The sequence below is a fragment of the Dendropsophus ebraccatus genome, chromosome 5 (genome assembly GCF_027789765.1).
Source record: "Dendropsophus ebraccatus isolate aDenEbr1 chromosome 5, aDenEbr1.pat, whole genome shotgun sequence".
Classification (NCBI taxonomy): Eukaryota; Metazoa; Chordata; class Amphibia; order Anura; family Hylidae; genus Dendropsophus; species Dendropsophus ebraccatus.
Window position 1 is genome coordinate 48,491,979 of NC_091458.1, and position 6,000 is coordinate 48,497,978.

Genomic DNA, 6,000 nt, shown 5'->3' on the forward strand with positions numbered 1-6,000 from the left:
CATATCTACTATATGGATGCAAAGAAGGGGACCTAACTATAGGTCACAGAGGCACATATCTACTATATGGATGCACAGAAGGGGACCTAACTATAGGTCACAGAGGCACATATCTACTATATGGATGCACAGAAGGGGACCTAACTATAGGTCTCAGAGGCACATATCTACTATATGGATGCACAGAAGAGGACCTAACTATAGGTCACAGAGGCACATATCTACTATATGGATGCACAGAAGGGGACCTAACTATAGGTCACAGAGGCACATTTCTTCTATATGGATGCACAGAAGAGGACCTAACTATAGATCACAGAGGCACATATCTTCTATATGGATGCACAGAAGGGGACCTAACTATAGGTCACAGAGGCACATATCTACTATATGGATGCACAGAAGGGGACCTAACTATAGGTCTCAGAGGCACATATCTACTATATGGATGCACAGAAGAGGACCTAACTATAGGTCACAGAGGCACATATCTACTATATGGATGCACAGAAGGGGACCTAACTATAGGTCACAGAGGCACATTTCTTCTATATGGATGCACAGAAGAGGACCTAACTATAGATCACAGAGGCACATATCTTCTATATGGATGCACAGAAGGGGACCTAACTATAGGTCACAGAGGCACATATCTACTATATGGATGCACAGAAGGGGACCTAACTATAGGTCACAGAGGCACATATCTACTATATGGATGCACAGAAGGGGACCTAACTATAGGTCACAGAGGCACATATCTACTATATGGATGCACAGAAGAGGACCTAACTATAGGTCACAGAGGCACATATCTACTATATGGATGCACAGAAGGGGACCTAACTATAGGTCACAGAGGCACATATCTACTATATGGATGCACAGAAGAGGACCTAACTATAGATCACAGAGGCACATATCTTCTATATGGATGCACAGAAGGGGACCTAACTATAGATCACAGAGGCACATATCTACTATATGGATGCACAGAAGGGGACCTAACTATAGGTCACAGAGGCACATATCTACTATATGGATGCACAGAAGGGGACCTAACTATAGGTCACAGAGGCACATATCTACTATATGGATGCACAGAAGAGGCCCTAACTACAGAGGACAAGAAGACTAAAATGTTTGTTGGCAGATTTAGCGGAGATAAGTTGTACCTGGGAGAGGTCTTCATGATAGATGGGCCAGATGGAGAAGAAAATGAAAAGTGAGTGAGTTCAATCAGAGAGGATGCCAACTGTGAGTCACTGGATGTAATCTACCTCTCTATGGGTCAGTGCATGGGGGAATAGTGGTCTTTACACAGTGGATGTTAGTGATGTGTGTATGTGTAATAATGGTATGATGGTATTAGTCACTCTTCTGGTGATGGTGGCGGTGAAGGTGTGGCAATAATATTTGTTTCTTATATGGTATAATTGATCGTGTTGATGGTATCATTGGTCTTGTATACTATGGTATATGGTATAACTTGGACGTTATTTAGTCATGATATGGTGGTAATGGTGGTGGTGATAATATGTGTTGCTCATATACTGGTATTATTGATCTTGGTATACTGGTTTTTAGTAATTGTATGGTGGTATAAGTCTTTATGTGGTGGTCATACACATAAATCGCTTATACACAGTGATTGAAACAGGTGTTATTTGTAAGCCTTTCAGACCTGTATGTGGCATTAAAATGTGTTATCTAGACATACTGTTGTGTGTCTAACCTCTTATTGAGCAAAATGCAACTCAGAGGGCCCATAACTCGGATGTTTTAGGACCCTAACAATGTCCCTGGTTAAAGCAAATCTTTTCCCCTTGTTTTATCTTTGCATCCTCTCTTTTCTAAAGTCATAAATTTATCCAGCAGACAATACGTATCAACCCATTGTCTACAGTGCCTGATGTGTCAGCCTGTGTAGACGCAGTTATTGCTCAATGTGTATAAATATCAATTAAACTTAGGCAAGTGATTGATTGCATTCTATTTATGATACAATATGATGAAGACAGTAGCGGAAATACTGAATGCGGAATGTATAGGTAAAAAAGGGCTCATTCTAATGTATAGATTCCATATACATGGCTAGAAGGTTTAAGGCAACTTGGAAGCCCTAGGGTTCCCACTTGCTTCCCAATAAACTGTCCAGAGACTTAAACCCACTACTATCTCATCCTTGACTGAATATTACAATTTGTATTAACAAGGCTACCTGTCAGGTGAGATAATTATGCCTAATGTTATTGGATACTGACCCTCATACATTTCCTATTATGAATATCTACCTATCTATCTATCTATCTATCTATCTATCTATCTATCTATCTATCTATCTATCTATCTATCAGCTATATCTTTTGTTATATTCTACCTATTATCTCTCATGCTATTTATTGCATATCTATCTATTGAATATCTATATTTCTTCTATCTATCTATCTATCTATCTATCTATCTATCTATCTATCTATCTATCTCCTTATCAATCTAACCTTCTTATATATATCTATTAATTAGTGAATATCTTCCTTTCAGTCTATTAACTCTCTCTATTTATCACATATCTACTAAATATCTCTATTTTTCTATCTATCTATCTATCTATCTATCTATCTATCTATCTATCTATCTGACTAATAGTTATATATATGACATAAGCAATATAAACTACAGCACATCAGCACTGCATTTGTATACTATTTTATAGATTATTATAAATGAACATTGATCAATAAACCTATATTCACTGGTTGTGTTCATACGCAGATTAAACATTCAGCATACTAGAGGAATACCCTCTGTTAGCAGGCTCCAGTGGGTGCATTGCTTTTATGTAAATTGCATGACTTTGTCTCTAATAAGCAGCTGCTGGATGTATATGATTTATGTTGCAATTCCTGTTTATTAGTCATCAGAAACTAGAAAATAATTAGCAGTAAGGAAAATGCAGAAACCTTCCACTGAAACCTAGAGGTGCCTGTTGGGTAATCTACTGTATGTAGTTCACCTTTTACTCAGATCTCAGTTCATAGTGTGACCCTGGTCCTGGCCACTTGTGATGTATGGTACCTAGCTCACAGATATTATGGAGGGATCTCTAGGCTCAGTCTCCAATTCTCTAAACAATCATAACACTGAAACCTATCAGATAAAGTGGTAAAAGTGTGATGAGAACCTCTCAATGACAGGAGAGAGTTATGGGATGTTGAAGTCAGTGAGAAAGCGATCTGTAAATCTGTTTTAGTTTAGTTTCAATGATAAATCGAGGACTCACAGACACTTGGCCAAGAATTTTTCTTTCCGCAATGAAGCATTAGATTTCTATCCTGAACAAGGAGAAATAGCAGCTTTGAATGGCAGACTGTATTTTGAGACACTCAGAATAAATCAGAATCAATGTATTTTCTCACACCTATCCGCGGCTGTGTGTGCCAACATGAAAGGGCTGGGGGAGGTATTTAGGTGTGTCCTTATTATAGGATATATGAAATGATTTGTCTGGATTAAACTGCACTCAATGTTGTATCAACGTTTTCCTATACAGCTGTAATAAGTTTCGATATTTTCTCACCATAGATAACACTATATATGTTACATGTAGTCAAGTCATAGACATCATGTGCAAAGAATTTCTGCTACACAGTTGTTAAGACCTTTTTGGCCTAAATCAAATGGGATGTTTTATAGGCTTAAAGAAGCATGGCTATAGTGACTGCTTTACTATGACAGCAGGGAACCTTCAATAACAGACCTCTATAAATCTTCTTTGTTGTTTTTTTTTTACCATTTTCTCTGCTTTTTCTCTTTTCTTTCCTACCTGTGGGTCATCATTGTTAACCCCTTACGCTGACTTGCTAAGTCTCAGATAATGCAACCGCAAAAGCGTCCGGAAGCCTTGGCAAACAATTCCTCAAGCTAAATGCCAACTCCTAACCATTGGCATCGTAACACCCATCCTGAGTCGACAGATTATTCCAGACGTGTCAATACATCAACATCATCTCTTGTGTGTAGCAGAGATGAATTTGTCATAAGTTCTTATACAAGACGATAAACATTGTAGAAAAAAAATCAAAGACCATAGATAAGACAATGTGATAGATTACGATGAGTTGTTCCAGATGACAAAGTCAGCTCTACTACATCTGTATAAGTAGGCGATAAATCTATGTCCGATGCGTAATCTTATACACTAAGCCAATATTCATTCCTTTTTTTCAGTCTGGTATATACAATGTTGACAGGTGTATTTCCATTTTGTCAATGTGTTGACAGTCGAGGCAGTTTATATCCTATAATACTTTGACATAATGTTATCGTTATTATTATTATATAGAATGAATAACTTGCCAGTCACTTGTGCATTGTTCTATACATTGTTCTCCTCACTTTACCTTTACCAGTTAAGCTTCTGTATTATCCCTAAGCCCTTTATTGTCCTACCTTCCTCTCCAGTGCTTGGTTGTCTCCTATGTGCTGAAGATGCTTCCCCTGGATATATCAGTGTGTTCCATTGTTACTGGGATCCTCTAGGTGCGTCTGTACTACTCTGCTCCCCTTGTCATTGCATCTGTCCGTGACGTTGTCCTAGTCACCTGGTCACCAGAGCTCTCCGATGTGATGGGACGCTGCTGTAGAACCACTATGAGCAGCTTCTATAGGGATGTGTCTGGCAGAATCTCTCCTCTGTGTCTGAAGTTGATCTGGATATTGCATGCACAGCCACTCCCTGAAGTCACTTTCCACTCCCCCCTCTGTCCATCCAAAGGATTTACCTCTTTCAACTTTACTATCATCTCTCCTCCTTACTGTCTTCGTAAGGTTCTCCTATCTCTAAGGTGTAACGGGTTTATAGAGAATGCTACCTTTCTGCCTGCTGCTTTGGGGGACATGTGGATGAGGGATCACAGGGCAAAGTTCAACATCAATTTGCAAAGCTCTAGGTGGCAAAACTACAAGCGAAAAGAGCACAAAAGAGCTAATGTTATTGCAGGTAGAAGTAAGATTACCTTTTACAGGATACGTCTTATTAACAGGAGCATGGAATTCCAAAGCCAGAAAGTACACCTTGTTTCATCCGAAGACATGGCAGATTTCAGCCTTTATTTCTACCTTTTAATTAATCGAAATGGTTTAAATAGTTTCCCTCAGGCGATTTTCAGTGATTCCCTACCACATTCTACTGACTAGCTTCCTCTGCATGCTCCTGTCATTTAGTAACCCTTTAAAGCATTTCTGTATAATACTGGTGAGTGTTAAAAACGTATAGGCAAGAAATAGATTCTGCTGTATACCATACTGTAGAAACCGTTTCCCATTCATTTACATTGTGAAAAAATAAAAAGCATTGCAATGTATACTTTTTTTTTTAGCGCAGACTACAGCCATGTTCTAAAACAGGAGTAGAAAACCTTGGCTCTCCAGCTGTTGCAAAACTACAACTCCCATCATGCCTGGACAGCCAAAGCTTTAAAAGAAATTGTTAGTTTCTAGAAGAAATTGTTAGTTTCTGTAAAAAGCTATTTTATACAAATTGCTTAAATAGGTCCGATTTTTTTATGGCTTATTTACGGCAGACTACAGCATTATTATAATATGTTGCTTCCCAAAACGTAACTGCATAGGGACATACATTATTTGAGCTTCTTTGCACACAATCTTCTCCTCCCACTCACACCATATCCCTGATCTACAGAGTGCTTAGGGGCAATTTGGAGGCTGATCTTAAAGAGGTTATCCAGCACCACAAAAACATGGCCACTTTTCCCCCCTCTCGACTCCAGTTCAAGTGTGGTTTGCATTTAAGCTCCATTTACTTCAATGGAACTCAGTTCCAAACCAAACCAAAAAGTGGCCATGTTTTTGTAGCACTGGATAACCCCTTTAGGCTATGTTCCCATTAAGTAAGAGACCGGCCGTTCTGTGACCTGGACGGTCTCTGCAAAGATCATTACGGACGGTTCTTAAGTACCAGCCGGATGATCTTTCCGG

General features: G+C 39.0%; 1 protein-coding gene across 1 annotated transcript in view; it reads right to left on the reverse strand.

Moving 5' to 3' along the window:
* WNT10B (Wnt family member 10B) overlaps positions 1-4,718 on the reverse strand; it is a 48,571-nt gene extending 43,853 nt beyond the window's left edge. The window contains exon 1 of the mRNA XM_069972141.1: positions 4,453-4,718. The gene's annotated coding sequence lies outside the window, so the exon portion shown is untranslated. The remainder of the gene's footprint in view (positions 1-4,452) is intronic.
* Positions 4,719-6,000: the final 1,282 nt, after the last annotated feature.